Raw genomic sequence first — 21,342 nt, 5'->3', positions numbered from 1 at the left:
GCAGCATTTGACTTCTAAGGTGATGGAATGCCATGTGTGGTAGTGACATGGCAATCAAGCTCTCCTGGTCGTCATGGCGAATGATGGGTGATCTGCTCGTTCTTTAGATGTCCCTCAAGTGCCCAATTATTGCTGAAAAGGCAGAGCATTTGCAAAACCTTTTCTGCAGGCCAGTATTTCCTGTGTGTACGAATGGAAAAGCACGAGACAGAAGAGGAAATAGCATTAAGAGGCTTCATGGGCCTCCAGACCTGCTCTTACTCAGATCAAGGCTGACCCTCCACTACAGTGATAATGCAATAAATTGAAATCATGGTGAAGTTACCTCACCTTCACTTTTCCACTCAGTCATCATAGCCATTCGTTCCTTTAAAAAATCCATCAACCTCTATCTTGAATATATTCAATGACTGAACCTCCATAGTGTTCTGGAGTACAGAATTCCAAACATTCTCAAACCTCCTCATCCGGGTCCTTAAGGGCTGAACCCCTTATTGTGAATGAACTGTGCTCAGTTACAAGGGGGATCAACAGAGATAGTGCCGTTGTATGTGAAGGAGCCTGAGTGAGTGAACAGCTGCTTTGTGTGTGACCTGGCCATGTAGGCATCATGGTGGGTAGTGGGTTAAAGGGGAACTGATTGTGAAAGTGCAATAGTTCCATCCCCTTTAGGTCCCTGGCATGGGGCTGTTTATTCTGTGGGGAATCTGCTGCACGGTCACATTTTTCACCTTTTGCTGCTTGTTCTGAAAGCCAGTTAAAACAAGAAAGCTTCCGAGTGGTTTTCTTTTGCTGTGAGAGAGTTTTCAATTGCTGGCTGTTCTTGAGCTGTTTCCTGCACCGTTCCTGTGATGGGAATTGTCACTGTTTTAACTGGTTGTCATTAGTATGTCTGCCATTATGGTGAAGCTGTCACATCTATCACTTACCCGGTTTATTTTGACACTTAGATTCCTAACATCCTGGTTAAGTCTTTTCATCATTCTTACCTCATTAGCTGGTCGCTGTTTCCATGACAACCCTGTCATGAAACCCATTGATCGGATAACAAAGCTTTTGCTGGCTAATATGCCCTGCACCCATTTTGAGGGGCAGACTGACCTTTAACCTCAAGGAGCTGGATTGCAGAATGTTTCAGATGGTAGATAACTGAAGCTTCTCTTTCCTCAGATAGATTTGCGAGGGTCCATGGGCAGTGTCAGCCCAGAATCCAGTGGGCATGAGCCCTTTGTCTGAATTGGTGTTTTCTGGGAAAATGCCTTCAGTGGTAGCAGCAAAGATGAACAGGACTCCTTCATCACTGCTAGGGGCAGTACAGTTTTCCCCTTGGGCTTTGGGGGTGAAGTATGACCAATAGCAAGGGTCTGCCCCTTGTTTTGAATGAATTCAAGGCACATGGGTGTCACCCAACATTTTCCAATTTCCAATTTGAGTGGTTAATCAATCACATCGTCATGGACCTGGAAGCCAAACCAAATAAGGATGGCAACTTTGTTTTCCTAAAAAGGAAATTTGTGAACCAGATGGGTTTTTATTGATTGTTTCCTGATCTCTGTGATTTCACCAGCTTTCTTTTAATTAATCGCATGTATCAATTAATTAGAATCTCCCTTCCTGCCAAGGATTTCAACCCATGACCCCCTGGTCATTAGCCTGGGCCTATGGATTGCTCGTTCAATGACGTTACCCTAAAGCCACCATCCCATGTAGGATCACTTCCACCACCTGGCCAGTTCCAGTTGTAGGAGAAGTTCTCCGACAACCTTCTCAGGTGCCTTGAGGCACGTGTTTATAAATGTTCGCCTTGTCTGTGTTGCCCACTTTGCAAGAATGAAATGTTTTTGCATGACTCCTGGATCTCCTCTCGGGCTCTCCACTGTACAGCCTTCTATTGATTCAGCAGTTCTGCAACTCATCACATAAAGATAATGGATGAGTTAAAAAAAAAGTTTACTTGTGAATAATTAAAATTAACTACACTCTGCCTAGAGATATTGTAAAGGGTTATAGTCAACATGGGCACAGACAATGTATTGTGGTGCATCTGGTCTGTCCTTATTGTGGGTTCAGCTCTTGACTTCCATGAGGTGTTTACCCTGCCATTGCTGGATGAAGGACATTCTGTCCATGTTGCATTTCCACAATTTTCCATTACTCTTTCTGGTGTTGTGTGTTACTTTAGCTGTCAGTGACTTGTGCACACTGCTCAAGTGAAGAATGTTGTAGGCAGTCACCAGGTCAGACAATTCAATTTGGTTACCACACGCCCAAACAGGCAGATGGAGTCTCAGTGTGCAGTCCACTGAGCTGTTAGCAATCCAGCACTCCCTCAGTAATGCACTGGTGTGTAACCTGGACGGTTTTGCGTAGAGAAACCCAATTGTCGTGTTTTGTGTCCTCCTTACTGTGTGCAAGTCAGCTGTCAAACTCTGAGCCAAGTCTCTGGAGCTCACTGCAATCTTTCACTTGTCCCGACTGACAGCTGTGACCTACTAATTAGCCATTTGGAAGTGTATGATCTGACAGTTCCTACACTTCGCAGAAGCCTTATGCTTGAGAATCACTCTCCCCTTTCCTGGCCAAGCAAGTGAATTAAGACCAGGCAAATCAAAACATGGCCGCAGGTCCCAGAATGCACTGAGCAGGTTGTCAAGGCTGGTGTGCATCGTTAACACTGTTCCCCTGCTCTGCAGCATTTGAGGTGAGAAAGTTCTGAACTGCAGCCTCGTCCTATCTTCACTCAATCTCCTACCCCACTTCAGGCAATCACATCTTCCCCAAGTGGGTGAATGCATACAGACCATTTTTGGTGAGGTTGTAAACTACACAATAGACACATGGTGGCAACTGATTCAAAAGCCCACTCTGTTCAAGTAGCTTGCCTGGAGTGTGAGCATCCAATTGGATTTTGTGTCCCCAGTGGGGGGAGGGGAGGGTAAATGGGATGTGGGTGTGGGGTATTGAAGAGGAAATCACAGAACCTTTCCCAACAGATCACTTCTCCTGCAGCCACTGTTAGGCATGAGCAGGCTCTGAACAAGAATAGAATGCAGATTGCTGGTGAGGCACTTTGTGGGTGAATAGCCTGCTCAGACTGTCACAGTCACAGAGCTGTTACAGCACTGAGGGAAGCTGTTTGTGCCTGCACCAACTGTCTGAATGAGCAATTCACCCACAGCCACTCCTGCATCTTCACCTTGTGTAGCCCTGCTCATTTTTCCTTTTCAGGAAATTGAATTCTCTCTTGAAAGCTTCAGTTGTTTCTGTCACTGCCACAATCTCTGGCAGATCGTCCCAGGTCTGACTAACTCACTGTGTAAAGGAGGTTTCTCCTTACATTGCCCCTAGTTTGTTGGCGAATGACTTTAAATCTGCATCCACTAGTTCCCCATATGAAATGGGCAGAGTTTCTCACTCTGAACCTCACCCCTAATTGCTAACGGTCTTGAATACCTTGATCAAATATCCTTCCAACCGCCCTGCAAGGAGAACAGTCCCAGCTGCACCACTCTATTCAAAGTGTCTCATCCCCTGAAGTCACTCCTGTTGATGTTTCCTACCCCATCTCCTATACCTGTGTATCATGCCCAAACTGTGGTGTACCGCTTCTGTAGATTCTACAGCTCTTGTCCTTGCTGGTTCTTTGAGTTTTTGTAATGGATCCTCCGTCGGCCTTTAAGAGGCTAGTGTGAATACTTGGCAGTCATGTAACTGAATTGTCGCCTTTAATGTTTTGAAGGGATTTGGTAGGCTGGGTGTAGGGATGACATTCCCATTTGTGGAGGAGGGAGATCCAAAACACAGAGGTCATCAATGTAGGATAGTCACTTCAAATCCACAAAGGAAGCCAAGAGAAAACTCTCTCAGAAAATGGTTAGGATGTGGAATTTACTGTCAGATGAAGTGATTGTGATAACAAGCAATGATACATTTAGGGTAATCTAGTTAAGCATGTGTCAGAGAATGGAATTGCAGGATAAATGAGATAATGTAGGAGGAGCAGACTCAAGAGGTTTAGTGACTCACTATTGCTCCCAAGTTGTACATTCAAGGAAACTTGTGTGAAGCATGAACAACAAGTGGATTTATGATCTTGGATGACCTGTTTCAGGACTGTACATTTAGTGTAACATATTCTGTAATTGTAGGGAAGCTAGAAGCAGGGTAAGGGAGTTAGCTGACAGAATTGTCCTGTCGTGCCGGACAGTCTGTTGCTGTGTTGTGACTTTTTCAGGCTGGAATTTGTGTGATTGGGAATTCTGAAACTCCCGTCAACAGGTAAAGAGTGATTTAATATAAAGGGTGTCAGCTTTTTATCCTCCATTATTCTAAGTGATATTTCAAACCTGTCACTCCCTCTTGTCAGAGAGATCAGCCTGTTGGATTGGAGGTCGTTAGTTTTGACTTTGAATGCGCAAAATGAATGGTGAAGAGCTTCAAGCCATTTGTCTGCTCCTATCTCTATGGAGGGCCTTATCTCCTGCCTTCTTGAAGCATCCCTACAGAGTGTCTCAAAAGGCTTTGAAATAGAACAGCTGTGCTTTCTTATTGATTGGAAGATTAGCAAGTGAAGATTAAAGAGAGCAACACTAATGTGCATTTTATATGGAATGCATAAAACTTCACCCATATAATAGTCAGAATCTACAATATCTATCATCAGTCTCAGCTTATTAGTGCAGCAAGAAAGACAGTTTAAAGTGGCTGTCGGGAAAACCTTGCAAATACTGTGTGGCTTACTGCGCCCAATCTTAATGAGCAGTGAAGTTGTTTGACACAGTTGTAGGGAATGTGGCAGCCCATTTGTGCACAGCAAGATAAACACAATGACCATTTGTTTTAGTGACTTTTTTTGTTTGAGGGGTTAGCAGCGAGTAGCTCTTCTTCAATTGTATCTTTCATGTCCAACTCAGTGGGCAGTTTGAGCCTAATAGTTTAATGTTTCATCCAAAATATGGCATCTCTGAGCATCTTTACTATCTAATGCCTGTATATCTGGCTGTAATGTGTTTGATGCTTGTGCCTTTGGGTCAGGCATCAATTCCTGACAATCTCTGCCTCCAAGGTGCAAATGATACCCATTGAGCTACGGGCTGATCTCAGCTATCAAGATTTTCTGCCGTCCCTGCTGAATAATAAAGAATGGCACATAGTGATCTGGATTATTGTATCCTTCAGGGGAATAGTGGGTGATTGGCAGTTGACGTGAGCACTTTTGCCACTGAATCATTATTGGTTCATTCGTAACTCCGAGGCACCCAAAATGGAAGAGTCAAGGATTGGATATTTTCTATGCAACCTGCTCAGAGATGTTATTATACACCTCTAGAACAGGTGGGACTTGAACCCAGGTCAAGAGGTAGGGACACTGCCACTGCAGCACGAGCACAAAGATAGGTTTAAACCCATCTTAGCAGTTGGAGGAATTTCAATTCAGTGAACAAAATTGGGAATTGAAAGTGAACTATCAGTGATGTTGACCATGATCATTAGTATTGTCATAAAAAAATTTACCTGGATTATTAATGTCCTTTTTAAGGAAAGAAATCAGCCTTCCTTACCCAGTCTGATCTACATATATCTTAACATCTGCAGTAATGATAGTTACTCTTCACTGATCTCTGGAGTGGGCAAATTAGGGCAAATAAAGATGGACAGCATGGCCTTGGTAATGATACCCACATCCCATCAAAGGACTGAAGAAAAGAGAGGTCGTGGTGTATAAATTGTCTCCCTTGCATTACATACATCCAACTGTAATTTCTAATGTCAGACAAATCCAGTAGAAACGCAATTAGAAAGTGCTGGAGAAACTCATCAGGTGTGACAGCATCTGTCTAACTAATAATAATTTTGAAGAAGGATCATTGGACTCGAAACATTAACTCTTACTCTCTCCACAGATCACGTCAGAGCTGCTGAGTTTTGCCAGCACTTCCATTTTTATTTCCGATCTCCAGCATCTGCGGTAGTTTGCTTGAATTCAGCAGAAATGTGGATATGAATCTAGGCATTTCTTCAGGCCATAGCTATGGCACCCACTAGTACAATTAGGAAGAATTTGGAGAACTATGGGCCAAATGCTGGCAAATGGGATGAGATTAATTTAAGTTGGACCAAAGGGTCTGTTTCTGTTCTGTACAAATTTGGCTATGAAGCCCAGCAAACTCCCATTCCAGCCCAGAAACAGCTCTTGCTTGATGGGATTCATTGAGTGACTGTCCACAGTAGAGTTCACAATTCTCATCGTAAACTGCTTTCAGAGCTAGCTTTGGCCTATGTTAACAGTGTGACGATATCAAGAGAGCTTCGTTTACATCTAACTTGCCAGTTTGGATGAATGGAAGATCTTTGAGCTCAGTTTTCCAACAACTTCTGAAGCTCCAAGTTCTAAAATTCACGTCTGGATGTGACATAGAATAGGTGTGATTAACAGCTGGAGGGCTGGACTGTTTCACTTGCAGAGCAACCTTGATCTCTTGCCAAGTTTCTCAGTCATTCATTACCCAGTTAAAGATCACATAGCACCAGGTTATAATCCAACAGTGTTCACCTGATAAAGGAGCAGCGCTCCAAAAACTAGTGCTTCTAAATAAACCTGTTGGTCTACAACCTGGTGTTGTGTGATTTTTAACTTTGTATATCCCAGTCCAACACTGACATCTTCAAGTTGGCTTCACTCTCCCATTGTTAGGCCTACCTGTGATGTGTTCACCTTTTGATGTGCATCAGAAATTGTGCGATTACAGTCTCCTTTTCTCATCTTCTCTTAGTTTTGGAACGTGGCAGGTGTATGTTTCTATCCAGCAGAGGAGGATGCATGTAGCCAATCTCCTCTCTCAGATCATCTGGTTTGTCAGAGTTGGAAGTTCTCCAGCAGTCTATCATTGAGAATTGGACCTGGAAGACCAGAGGTGGAATGTGATATTAAAAACAAACATGATTAGAGTTAGGTTCTTTTGTAAAGAAAAGTTGTTGCCAGCAACTGGTGTTATAATAGGGTTCCAAAAACTGAGAAGTGTAGGAAATGGAGGTTCATGCAGGTGGGTGCTGTTCTGAAATTAGGCCCAAGCAGAGGGAGCCATACCTTGTGCTCAACAATACTTCGGTACAAGCAGAGTGCTTAAATCTAGATGGTTCAAAATAATTTACTTCCCATCATAGCGCGCACACAGCCACCCTCCTGTAACTGCATTCGTATACATTTTCATGTTGCACATTCATGGATTATAATCCCTTGGAGTTTTCATTGAGAGGGTTCCATACATAAGCTGGTGTTCAGGGGATGTCTCAGAAGTCTTTTACTCAAGCTGATATAGAGTCATAGAGATGTACAGCATTGAAACAGACCCTTGGGTCCAACCTATCCATGCGGACCAGATATCCCAACCCAATCTAGTCCCACCTGCCAGCACCCGGCCCATATCCCTCCAAACCCTTCCTGTTCATATACCCATCCAAATTCCTCTTAAATGTTGCAATTGTACCAGCCTCCACCACTTCCTCTGGCAGCTCATTCCAAGCACGTAACACCCTCTGTGTGAAAAAGTTGCCCCCTAGGTCTCTCTTATATCTTTTCCCCCCTCACCCTAAACCTATGCCCTCTAGTTCTGGACTCCCCGACCCCAGGGAAAAAACTTTGCCCCTCATAATTTTGTAAACCTCTATAAGGTCACCCCTCAGCCTCTGATGCTTCAGGGAAAATAGCCCCAGCCTGTTCGGTCTCTCCCTATAGCTCAAATCCTCCAACCCTGGCAATATCCTTGTAAATCTTTTCTGAACCCTGTCAAGTTTTACGACATCTTTCCGATAGGAAGGAGACCAGAATTGCACGCAATATTCCAACAGTGGCCTAACCAATGTCCTCTACAGCCACAACATGACCTCCCAACTCCTGTACTCAATACTCTGACCAATAAAAGAAAGCATACCAAATGCCGCCTTCACTATCCTATCTACCTCCACTTTCAAGGAGCTGTGAACCTGCACTCCAAGGTGTCTCTGTTCGCTAAGGCGTACTTTCTCCAGGCATTGGGTGGTAACGATTTGGCGATGGAGGAGGCCCAAGACCTGCATGTCCTTGACGGAGTAAGAGTGGGAGTTGAAATGTTCAGCCACAGGGCGGTGGGGTTGGTGCGTGTGGGTGTCCCAGAGATGTTCTCTGAAACGCTTCTAGGTGGATTAACCATGGGAAATGCAGGGTTACAGGGTTTGGGTGGAATGCTTTTTTGGAGGATTGGTGTGTATTTGTTGGGCCAAATGGCCTCCTTCCACATTGCGGGGATTCGATGATGATGATGATTTTATGATGATATGTCACTAGCATACAGTTAAACCCAATTCACATACAATTACCATAATGCTGCATTCAAATCACATTTAATGAGACCTCAATTTGTATGGACTTCAAACTGCAAGATGTTGCCTTTGTTTGCAATCATTTAGAGAGGTGTTGATGTTAGCATCAGCAAACGTGATGAACTAAACAGTGTAGGATTGTCAGTTCTGATTAGATGAATTCCTGGAGGTTTCATTACAAGGCTCCCTCCAATGGATCTCCCATTAGCAGCTGAATACAGGAAACCGACTCCAGTTACTGCGTTGAATTCATCCTATCAATGACACAGCGGGATTCCTGCACCATCTCTCCCCACCCCCACCTCGTGTTTTTCATAACTAATACATGAAAGTATTTGAAAGGATGAATGGGAAAAATGTCCCTCCATGTTTTTGTTTCTCTTGGAAATGAGCTGGAGGTGAATCTTTGATTCTTGGAGATTGCAGGAAAATCTTGCAGGAGTGACAATTCCAGTGGACATGAACAGGGGGTGGGCGTATAAGATGCTGAAAGGTTTCTGAGGGTGTGAATGGCTGGCGGGAGTGGGGACTGAAGTTTGTTCAAGGTGCAGAGACTCGAGTGTGGGAAATTCACTGGAGACGTCATGAAATCTGATACCAGGCAGTGTAGGGGTGGACTCACTGACATCTGCTATCGTGAGTTACTGGGAGGATAGGAGTTGTGTGGTTTACTGTGAAGTCTGTAGTTAATTATGGGTGGTGAACTATCAGGACTTTTTCATTAAAAAAAATCCACCTGGGAGAACTAATAATGCAGAAAATGTCCAAGTAACGTTGTTTTGTTCCCACAGTACATTTATTTTGAAGTTATTTAAACTCCTTTTCTACTTCCCGGATCTCTTGAACGATGAATGCTGTGGTCACTGTCAAACTGGATCTATAGACTCTCCCCTCCCCCCACCAGAAGGTTTTATGTTGAGAATTTGGTGCTGGTGGATTTCTCTATGAACTGTGGGTGAGTAGTGTCGAACTGGTTTCGCTTAACTTGTTTAGTTTCTCAGTGCAATGCACTGAATCTGCAGTTTATTCAACACTGAGTATAAAGACAAACTACTGTGGTACTGGAAAGCTGAAATCAAAACAGGAAATGCAGGAGAAACTCGGCAGGTCTGGCAGCATCTGTGAGGAGGTGGGGGGAGAGAGAGAAACAGAGTTAAACTTTCGAGTCCAGTCTGACAACTTCAGAACTGAACAGAAATTGCTGCTTTTGACAGCTAGCGGAGAATGATTGTCTGAGAGGGGCTAATTATAACGAGTGGTAAGCTAAGCATCATTAACTCGGTATGGTGCAGAAAGGTGTGTAAGAGTAACCGTATCTGCTGTCAGTCTGCTTTTACCTGGGAATTTGGTCATGGTGGGGAGGTGGAACGTGGTATAAAAATGCTACTTTTTGGCTCCACCATTCATGTTGTATGCAATAAAATAGGCACTTAGTTCACCTGCAAATGCAACTTGATAAAGTAATTAGTTTACAGTGCTGCGTTCCCTTACAACCACATTTGCAGTAAGTATCTGCATCTAGAACAAAAACAGAAATTGCTGGAAAAGCTCAGCAGATCTGGCAACATCTGTGGAGAGAAATCTGTTTCTGTCACGGGAGGAGGGACCCTTCCTCGAAACTGGAGGAACTTTAGCTTTGAGCTTTTGAGCTGAGTGTAAGGCTTTGGGGCATCAGGGACATAGGACACTTTGATCTAGAAAACAATCGTGGGTGAGGAAGTTCTGGTTAGTGATTATGAGCAGGAAGATAGGGTGGGAATGGCATGCTTTGTCCTTGTCAGACAGATCACGTTTATGCCAATTGTGCAAGTGAGCAAAGTGACCACAGTATGGTACAGGATGCTCCTATATTGCCTGCATTTTAGAGTTGGAAAGGAGATGGCTGTAAAAATACTGCATGCGCTGTCTTCCAAAATTTCCTCGATTCTGGAACTACATCAGTGGATTTGAAAGTGGCAGATTAGACGCCATTATATCAGAAAGGACATCAGTTAGCCTGCTTACTTTGGATTCTTGTCTGCCGGCCTTTGCTGGAAAATGAGGACAAGATCTGTTTTGGCTGAATTGCCCATCCAGTAGCTGTTTCCTCCTTTTTCCAGTTGCCGTAGGAATGTGGATGTGCTTACTGAGTCATTGCTAATTCCCTGCACATGGTCAGCTCGGTGCTTTCATTAACCAAGGGGGTGTAATTCTGACATCGGATAAACCGCGTGAAGGCGACTATCACTCAAGCCTAAGCAGTTTGGTCTGTGTTCCATCAGTTCAACCACACTGCAGCTGTTGTGACAGACAAATACTGACAGTTGGCAGAACAGGTATATGGGTGGTGGTGAGAGGGGGTGTGTCTGTGGAAGGTTGGCTTGGTATGATGAATAAAGTTGTTACCCTTGCACAGATGGATTGGCAGAGAAATAGATGCACAGTTGGCATATTATGAGAATGGGTCATTGGCCATGAATACAGCTGGTGCAGTTGGCATTCTTTTAAAATGGATTCAGCAGAACCCACAGTTGACAAGTTGAAGTTATTTCACTTTATCGTCAGCGATGCCATAAGTGAGTTACTGACGGCCCAATTTCCCAAAGGGGAATGCCTCTCAATGGGCGATTTCCTCACGAAACAGTCATGTCACAGAAGGTTAAAAATCACACATTTGGAAGTAGAAATAAACCTGCTGGACTATAACCTGGTGTCATGTGATTTGTAACCTTGTTCACCCCCAGTCCAACACTGGCACCTCCACATCATGTCACAGAAGGTGAGACTTAAAGTGGAGGGAGCAAGTTTGCTGTATTGAGACTGCGGGGGTCAGAAAGGCTTGTGTCACTTTCCTATTTGGGGTTGATAGAATCGTTGTGGCAATTTGACCTGTTGGACCTGCACGTGTCTGTTAAAGAGTAACCGGGATGGTCCCACTTCCTTGCCCTTTCCCTGTAGCCTCGCATTTTTGTTTGTAATCTTTAGGTGTTTGTTTCCCTTTGGAAAGCCAGGATTGATTGTTCTCACCACATGTAGTGCCTTACAGGTTCTGTGTGTAAAACATTTCCCTTCATGTCAGAGTTCCTTCTTTGTAGATGTGAGGAGGGGCCAGCATTCCTTGTCTAGAGAAACCCCACCCAAAGCAGATCAGTCATTGAACCAACCATTTGTTTCCTGTGAGATTTTACTGTATGCACAGTTTTTTTTTGCTGTGTGTGGTTAAATGACATTCGCTTGTGATGTGGTCCTGTGAAAGGGGATTGGGACTGCCTACAGTGTTGGAGAGGCAAAGTAAATGCCAGTTGGTGCCGTTAAGAAAGATCATCAAGTGAATGCTGGATCAAACTGAATGGCCTTCGGTACCTATTCTGGAGTGTGGTGCTGGAAAAGCACAGCAGGTCAGACAGCATCCGAGGAGCAGGAGAATCGGCGTTTCGGGCAAAAGCCCTTTATTGGGAATTCTCCAGTATCTGCAGTACTCGCTTCTGCCTTCTGTACCTATTCTGTCTAGAATTCAGACAATCACCTCTCCAGTGATCTTATGTTTAAAATACCATTAATTGCGTTGCTTAGAGATTCAGAACCGCAACCTGTGGGCGGCACGGTGGCACAGTGGTTAGCACTGCTGCCTCACAGCGCCTGAGACCCGGGTTCAATTCCCACCTCAGGCGACTGACTGTGTGGAGTTTGCACGTTCTCCCCGTGTCTGCGTGGGTTTCCTCCCACAGTCCAAAGATGTGCGGGTCAGGTGAATTGGCCAAGCTAAATTGCCCGTAGTGTTAGGTAAGGGGTAAATGTAAGGGTATGGGTGGGTTTCGCTTCGGCGGGTCGGCGTGGACTTGTTGGGCCGAAGGGCCTGTTTCCACACTGTAAGTCTAATCTAATCTAATCTGACAAAAATTAAGCCACCTTTGATCTCGGAGCCGATGATTTGAGACACCGTAATTGATGTCTCCTGGATGGAAAAGAGAAACGTTAGAACAGTTGTTGAGAGCTGCAATTTTTATTCAGTGACATCCCTTTGCTTCCCCACACCCCTCCTTCCCACCAACCCACCCACCCAATTAGTCCATGTAAATGCCTGAAACAGATGACGAGAGGTGTTTGGGTTGAGCCATTATGCTTCCTGCTGCTGAATAGCTCATCAGTCCTCACTGGCTGAGCAGATATGACGAAGGGGTAAAAATGGCTGCTTCAGGAATGTGGAATGGCTGCTTCAGGAATGCGTAGTTGAGCCAGAGCATGAGTCAGCAGCTTCAGGAGGGAGGGTGAATATCACCAAGCTAGACTGTCATGACAGCACACAGATGTGTCCCTTCCTTAGTGTAGGGCCAAACGCAGCAGGAATGTCCGATATTCAGACTTTTGTCCATGCCATGCCAACTCATCTGAACTGGGCAGGAGACACAGCAATGTAGTTGACCACAGCCATCTGGACTTTGATGGATTTGAGGCTGTGGTCAGTCTTCTCTTGCAATTCACAAGTGATTCCTTTATGGACCAGAGAGAGCAAGTGACCAGAAGTTGGTCAATGGCAACCCATTTATTTTTAATGGCTTGGTTCCTGTCAGTTTGCCTTGTGGACCAAAGGAGCTAATTTTGATTCCTGGAGGAGGAAAAAGTTCAGTGGCTAATGCTGAACACCTTCTTAAATGGGTAGTTGGAGTGAACTGGTGCGCCCTGCTGATTTTCTGCAGTGAGGTTTGGTTTGTATTAATTGTGCAATTCCCTACTGTCAGTGCATGTCAGTGGTGAGGGAGACAGTGAGATGCTGTTCTTACAAAGCGAACGGCAAACTGACACAAATTTAAACTTTTGCACATTCACATTTTGTTATGTTCCTGCCCCTTGCTGAAGGTACAGTAGCATTTGTGAATAAATAACTGAGAGCCACTGGTCTCACTGATAATTTAAGAGAAAATTACAGGCCTCAGTATTAACTGACCAATGGAAGGAGATGCTTCCCCCTACCGTTGATGGCCTCCAGCTTTTTGATGCTCCATCTTCCAAATTGTGCCCACTGAAATGGTGCTGCAAATATTAAGATCATAAAAGGCACCTGGAGGAGGCATATGAACAGGAAGGGTTTAGGGGCATATGGGCCAAATGCTAGTAAATGGGACTAGATTAGTTTGGGATATCTGGTCGGCATGGACGAGTTGGACCGAAGGGTCTGTTTCCATGCTGTGCAATTTTCTTATTCTATGATTCTCCAATCATCTGAAGTTGGCCTTTGGGTATTAGTTGAAAAGTGTGGCGCTGGAAAAGCACAGCAGGTCAGGCAACATCCAAGGAGCAGGAGAGTCAATGGGTCAGGCATTAGCCCTTCATCAGGAATGTGCAGGAGGATGGGGGCTGAGAGATAAATTGGAGGGTGGGGGGATCGGCTGAGGCTGAGGTAGGTGGGAAGGCGATAGGTGGATCCAGGTGGGGATTAATTGTGATAGGTCAGTGGGGATGGTGGAGCAGATAGGTGGGAAGGAAGATGGACAGGTAAGATAGTTCAAGAGAACGGTGCTAAGTTGGAGGGTTGGATCTGGGATGAGGTGGTGAGAGAGGAGATTTGGAAACTGGTGAAGTCAATATAGATGTGTTGTTGAAGGGCACCGAGGAGGAAGATGAGGTGAGCTTCTTCCAGGTGGCTTGGATTTGGCGGTAAGGAGGCCCAGGACTTGCATGTCCTTGAGGGAGTGTGAGAGGGAGTTGATGTGGTCAGCCACAGCCCGGTGGGGTTGTTTGGAGTTGTCCAGAGATGTTCCTTTGAGTAAAGGTAGGAGCACAATGGCAGAAAAGTGTGGTGATACTGACCTAGTCCCCAGTCAATGGGGAGAGGTAACCATTCATCTGCATGAGAAAGTTGGTTTTAATACAGATCTTGACTGTCTTTGCAACGTCTGGTTATTTTGTTTTACGTTTGTGTGAAATCCTTTTCCATGAAACCTAACTTGCTCCTAAAATCCTTTCCATAAAGAAGTCTATGACTTAAAAAGAAACCGTGTTGTGGAGGTGCTGCTGTTGGATTGTGCACTTCCACTCGCAGCATTTATACGATCTCTCTGCATACAAATTCTGTGTCTATGTGCTTCACTTCACCTGACGAAGGAGCAGTGCTCCAAAAGCTTGTGATTTTAAATAAACCTGTTGGATTGTAACCTGGTGTTGTGTGAGTTCTGACCTTTAAAAAGAAACCAGCAGGTACAAGAATACAAGAAATAGCTGCATTAGTCTACTATTCAGCCCATCAAATTCGTTGACCATTCAATATGAAGTCTCACATTCTGGCTTCAACTCTACTTTGGGTATGCATTTCCCATATCCCTCAATTCCCTGAGATGTCAACAATTTGTCTTGTCTCAGCCTTAGTTATATTCAACGAAGGACCATTCAAACTTCCACCTTCCTAACTTGGGAGTACTGAGGTCAGTGGTGACATGCCGTTAGTGATCGGACTGAGAGAGGTCAACTCCTTATGGTTAGCAGTTAAAATCTGTGATTTTTCTGGTCCCGAAGAATCTGTAATTCTGCCCAATGAGTTGTGGTGGGAGGTGATTATGGAAATATAGAAACTAGGTGCAGGAGAAGGCCATTTGGTTTTTTGAGCCTGCTCCACTATTCAGTATGATCATGGCTGATCATGCAACTTCAGTATCCACTCCTGCTTTCTCTGATACCTTGATCCCTTTGCCTGCAAGGGCCGCGTCCAGCTCCCTCTTGAATATATCTAATGTACTGGCCCCAACAGCTTTCTGTGGTACAGAATTCCACAGGTTCACAACTCTTGAGTGAAGAAATTCTTCCTTATCCTAGTCCTAATTGGCTTACCCTTTATTCTTAGATGTACAGAGGACAGTCACTCTGATGTGATGGGAAACATTTCAGACATATGGCATGTATTAATACGCTAACCCTATCTGTAACAGTCTCCATGTGATTTGCACAAAGGTGACTTCTTTTTTAATGAGAAGACCTTACAAGACTTAATAATGGAATGGTTGATGAGCAACAACAACAACTTTTGTGTATATGGCACCTTTTTTAATGTAATAAGAATTCCCATGGCAATTCGTGGAATTGTAACTCATCAAAAATTGACAATAGAGGTATGGTGACTCAGAGATTGGCTTTCAGAGGAGTTTTAAAGCAGGGTTGTTTCTGGTGAAGATTTAGGCAGTGAATTCTAGAGCGTCAGAGTGAGGCAGCTAAAGACATGACTGACAACGCTGAAACGAAGGAAATTGGCGTCTGTGAGGATGCCCGAATTGGAGGAACGCAAAGAATTCTGGGAGCTGTAAGACTGGAAAAGATGAAATGTGGAAAATGGGATTTATTCCAGTTGTCAGCATGACTGTCAGATTTCACCAAAGACTTTTCTAATTTCTTAAGCCATTGGTTCTTCCCATGGAGCGAGCTGCATTTATAATCTGTTACTGTGTTTAGATGCTCTGGCTGTCTTTGGATGTAAAGTGTGTTCATTCTGAAGTGCACAATAGATGGATGGTACAGAGTGAGTGGGAGAAACAGTTGAAAGCACACTGAAGCAAGGCTGGAGGGGTGGGGAATGTTTCTTGCTGCTCACTTCCAATTGATTCCATCTGCTGTCCGGGCTACAGCTGCCCTGAGCCCCCGGATCCTTCTGACAGTAACCAGCGTATCCCTGAGGCTCCCTGTGTGCAGAGGAGCCCCACACAGTAGCTTACAGACTCTCTCTTGCAGCTGCCAACTCAATTTATGAGATGGCCAGCATTGATTTCAGCCGGATGCCTGATACGTTCGCTCCCCTTCTCCTTTCAGCTCGCTCCCCATCACCTCTCCATGCCAGGTTCCTGCTGTAAATCAGCAACAATGCCCTCAAGCTTATTTGGGCTTCATTGTGCCAATTTAGCATATTTGGCGTGCTGATGGACAATTCAACCATTCAGTGTCTCGATAGAAAGTGGGTTTCTAAAGTGAAATTTTTTTTTAAGATTCCGTACAGTGTGGAAACAGGCCCTTCGGCCCAACCAATCCACAACGACCCTCCGAAGAGTAACCCACCCAGAGCCATTTCCCTCTGACTAATGCATCTAACACTATAGTAAAAACTATGACTGCAAATGCTGGAAACCAGATTCTGGATTAGAGGTTATCTCTCCACCCTTCAGGCACTCTGCCTCTATTCCTGTTGAAGGGCTTTTGCCCGAAACGTCGATTTTACTGCTCCTCGGATGCTGCCTGAACTGCTGTGCTTTTCCAGCACCTCTAATCCAGAACCTAACACTACGGGCAATTTAGCATGGCCAATTCACCTGACCCGGACATCTTGGACTGTGGGAGGAAACCGGAGCACCCGGAGAAAACCCACACAGACACCGGGAGTATGTGCAAACTCCACACAGTCACCTGAGGCTGGAATCGACCCTGGTGCTGTGAGGCAGCAGTGCTAACCACTGAACGACCGTGCCCCCAAATCTGAAGGAATTGCCAGAAGTGGTAGATTAACAAGGCAGTTATACTTCTGATTCTAAATCCCAAACTGGGAAGGGGGGCGGTGGGGGATTTCTTGTGGCAACATGGTAGTGTCCCTGCCTTTGGGCCCAGAAAATTCTGGTTAACTTCCCAGCTGGCTTCGGGGTGTGTCACTAACATGCACAGACAAGCTGAGTGGAAAAGATTTGGGGATCTTGTGGCACAGTTGGTAATGTCCCTGTCTCTAGGTCAGTGCATTTAGGTGTAGCCCCACCAGCCCTGGAAATGTGTCATCGTGTGTCTCAACGAGTTGATGAAAAATAGTTAAGTCCCAGGTTAATTCTTGCAACTAGGCTGAAGCTACTTGTCAAGAGATTGGCTTGTGTAGCTTGCTGTCTTTTTGGGATGATTCTGTGGTGGCTCTTGCTCATGAAGTGAGGGAATTACGTAGTCATTGGCCCTGAGATATGAGGGAGGATTGAGTAAGATGGAGTTGTTTTCCTTGCAACAGTGAAGAGGACCTGATTGACTGAGAGGTATAGATAGGGCGGACAACGAAGGCATGCTTTCCATTAGTAGAACAGTCAATAGCTGGGGGGATTGATTTAAGGTAAAAGGCAGAAGGCTACCAGGGGAGTCGAACAGAATTTTATTTCACTAAGTGGGTGAGGGGACATTGCCTGAAATGATGGTTACAACGGAACCTTTCAACATTTTAGTGATATATGGACACTCACTTGTTGTGGTCTCCAGGGCTGTGGATCGAGAGCTGGAAAATGGAATGTTGTCAGATCTTTGTTGACCATCGTGGATATGGTGGGCCAGTTGGTCGCCTTCTGTGCTGTAAACATCTATTAGCTTCCCTCATCGCGGTGGGGGGAGGGGGTTAGCCTATCCCTGCTGCATGAATAGTGTGCAGTGCCACCCTGAGAGAGTGCTGAGGTTATGAGGCCTGTGTGCCAATAGCCTATCCTTCGAGACGGTGTGGGGTTCTGCAGAGAAATAATCTGGGGGTGGGGAGGTGCGCCTGCATGAAAATGGAGATTTCACATGAGGATAGAGAGGGGAAGCCAATTGCAGAGCTTGCAATTGTTTCAGTTCTGGAACTCCAGGTGTATTCTGGAGATTTCCTCTAATTTACATTTTAATTAGGGCCTTGTTAAACCCTATGAAAAGTGCGCACCAGGTACTGCAGGCACTCTGGCCCCTGAGAGGACTCGGCACCCAAAAATCAAAGCATTAGAGCTTGAGGTGCTGAAGTGCTGTACGCCGCATAATCAATCCCCAAACGATCCGAGGGTGAGAAATGAGGACCAGCATCGTTCCCAAACTAATCTGCTGGGTATCAAACTGCTAATTATAGAGTCATAGAGATGTACATCACAGAAACAGACTCTTTGGCCCAACTGCCTTGGCCCAGATATACGAAATTAATCTAGTCCCTTTTGCCAGCGCTTGGTCCATCTCCCTCTCAACCCTACCTGTTCATGTTACCCATCCAGATGTCTTTTAAATTGTCCCCTCTGCCTCTGGCAGCTCGTTTCATACACGCACCACCCTCTGCGTGAAAAAGTTGCCCCTTCGGTCCCTTGTAAATCTTTCCCCCCTCACCCTAAACCTATACCTTCTAGTTCTGGACTCCCCCACCTCAGGAAAAAGACTTTGCCTATTTACCCTATCCATGCTCCTCATGATTTTATGAACCACTATAATTACTGCAAACCAGTTCACCAGTGCAGGGGGAGGGGGAGGGGGTCACTTCTCGATTGTATGCCTAAATCCAGACTCCTGAAGTGGCAGAGGACTTCCAGGAAGACAGCAGAAATGCTTTAGGGATTCCTCGAAACATCCTGAAGAGGGTGAACGAGCACGCACACCCCTCTCAGACTCCTAGGAGACAGATCATAACAGAGAGCGCATGTTCAGGATGGCACCAAAGCCACTGAGAGGCTTTGGGCACTTCCCAGGATGCCTTGGCTTTGCCTCTGCCTGTCTCTAAACTTCCAAATGAGCCAGCTACTTCACCTTCCAAGCAGCAGGTGGTAAGGATCTGCAGGTCGCATGTTGAATTTATCGGCCATCTCAGAACCCACTGAACCTGAGTGGAATGAGGTCCGGAAGGGTGGCCTGAGGTGGAGAAGAATCGACCATCGTGGTGTCTTGATTCCCAGGACCAAAAAGATTGCAGGCTCAGTTTGTTGCCTGTGATGGATTCACTCCTCTCCACAGGGGACAATTTATCCAGACTTGCCCCGTTTTTGGTCCTCTTGCAGCAATTATTCCTGCTGGGAACCTTTTGAGGGTAATTGATGATGACGTGAGAACAGAATGGAGCTCAATTGTGGAATAGCAGTGACTGGACTAAAAGCACTCGAACGTAGAATAGCCATTTGACGCAATTTCCTGAGATCTGGCGATATTTCCCCTCATTTGAGAGGTTAGCATCATCTAGAGGAGGAGGGAAAGAACCATTTCCCAGATTTTAAAGGGGACTGGGAATAACTATACTTCTGGGGAGAGGATTGAGGTTCAAGAAGGCAGCTCAAGGGTAACTAGGGATGGACAATAAACGCTGGCCCAGGCATCTCATGACTGAATGAAAAAAATTTAAAGGTGGATGGAGCTGGGTGTGAAACTGTAGAGTGATACAATATCAATGATCAGGTGATGGAACTGGAGACAAGGTCTCGGGAGATGGTGATGATGGCCGTGACTATAGGACTCTGACATCAGTGATGAAAGCTTGTTGAAAGGTTATTTGGTTGTGAGACAGTCACCATCACCAATGATATATCCCTTTTCCCAGCTGCCAAGGACACATTTGCCTGTCGTTAGTGGAATCACAGCTTGCAATGAGTACCCACACACAGCTGACTGATACCAGATTTGTAGATGGAGACAAGGAAGCATAAGAGTTGGCCAATGTGCCCTCGAGCCTATTCTAGCACTTAAGTTACAGATCAGCTTTGATTTAACTCCAACTACCCACCTTGATTCCATCTCCCTTTAATAAAAGCGTTGGTAGTGTTCAGATGATTAGTCTTGACAACATTTTTGTTGGAGGGACTTCCTGATCTTTGTGTGTAAGTGTTTCTAACATTGCCACTGAGTGAGTTCATCTGATTTTAAGGTTATAGCCTCTAGTTCTTGACCTTCAAGACAATTTATTCCAATATCTAGTCATGCATTTGTCTGACGTAACATGAAGTTAAAATCTTTACATTTGGGGATTATTTCTAAATTGTGCTTCAGTTTTTGATAATTGCTTATAATTAAGCCTTGTAATAAAAAGACATGAATGTGCCTATGTTGACATAAATCTAATGAATCTGATGTTTGCTGAGGCACCGAGGTGGTTGTGTTTGACGTTGAGTTGGAGAGGCCCATTAGTGATTGATGCAGTTTCTGACACAGCTCTCTTACTTTCCAAGAAGTTGACATTTTGTTGAATCCAATTCTGCTGTTGTTAATTGAGGTAAATGTAGAAAAGTCCCATGAAATTGACATCCCAGACCCAACAAATAACCTGAAGCCATGCTTTTCAATAGTTGATTCTCTTAATAGTGAATGTTGTGATTTGTTCTTGACTGACACAAGGGGTGGTTAAAATGTTTTGATTGCTCAGTTAGACTGTCAGCGGCCTCAGTTTTAAAAGTTAAAGCAAGAACATAAGTGAAGGGAAATTAAATGATTGATTTACACCTAACAAACTCCATCTACTGCAATGTAATCCATTTTATTACTTAAAAATGAAATAATTGCATTTATGTAACACCCAAAATGACACCAGATGTTTCAAGGTGCCTTACAACGGATGAAATGCAGTTGTAATACAAAAAATATGGCGACGTATATATGCACAGCAAGTTACCAAAACAAATTTTGTAAAGACCTAATCATCTCTCTGTGATATTGACAAAGGGTTAAATATTGGCCAGGAGCTGGTGGATAACTTACATGCTTTTTTTTTAGATTAGACTTACAATGTGGAAAAAGGCCCTTCGGCCCAACAAGTCCACACCGACCCGCCGAAGCGAAACCCACCCATACCCCTACATTTACCCCTTACCTAACACTACGGGCAATTTAGCATGGCCAATTCACCTGACCCGCACATCTTTGGACTGTGGGAGGAAACCGGAGCACCCGGAGGAAACCCACGCAGACACGGGGAGAACATGCAAACTCCACACAGTCAGTCACCTGAGTCGGGAATTGAACCCGGGTCTCAGGTGCTGTGAGGCAGCAGTGCTAACCACTGTGCCACCGTGCCGCATGCTGTTTACAATCGTTCCTTGGAATCCCCTCTGTCCTCCTGGTGGAATAACCGGACCTAGGGTTAATTTCTCAAGTGAAAAACAGCACCTTCTTCAGTGCAGCAGTGCTTTAGTGGATGATCAACTTCTGTTAGAGTATAGATTGTGAACTGTACCCACAACCTTTTGATTCTTACACAAGAGTACTACCAACTGAGGCACGTTTGATAAATAAACTTTGTCTCTGGTCTCTGCCTTGCCATACCAGGAATGAGAAACAGGAACATGGAAATCCTCAGCATAA

The 21,342-nt window shown here is 44.9% G+C and overlaps 1 protein-coding gene across 3 annotated transcripts in view; it reads left to right on the top strand.

The window, feature by feature from the left end:
- Window positions 1-21,342, top strand: part of cuedc1b (CUE domain containing 1b) — a 155,575-nt gene that overhangs the window by 52,119 nt on the left and 82,114 nt on the right. Inside the window, exon 1 of one of the 3 annotated variants that reach the window (XM_060847720.1) lies at window positions 9,016-9,313. The exons of 1 other annotated variant lie outside the window; for it this stretch is intronic. The gene's annotated coding sequence lies outside the window, so the exon portion shown is untranslated. Of the gene's footprint in view, window positions 1-9,015; window positions 9,318-21,342 lie in introns of those variants that run through there. One more of the 3 variants, XM_060847721.1, reaches the window with a different exon arrangement.

Source organism: Hemiscyllium ocellatum, chromosome 31, assembly GCF_020745735.1.
Source record: "Hemiscyllium ocellatum isolate sHemOce1 chromosome 31, sHemOce1.pat.X.cur, whole genome shotgun sequence".
NCBI lineage: Eukaryota > Metazoa > Chordata > Chondrichthyes > Orectolobiformes > Hemiscylliidae > Hemiscyllium > Hemiscyllium ocellatum.
The sequence above is the reverse complement of the archived record's forward strand: the minus strand, read 5'-3'. Positions and strand labels throughout refer to the sequence as shown.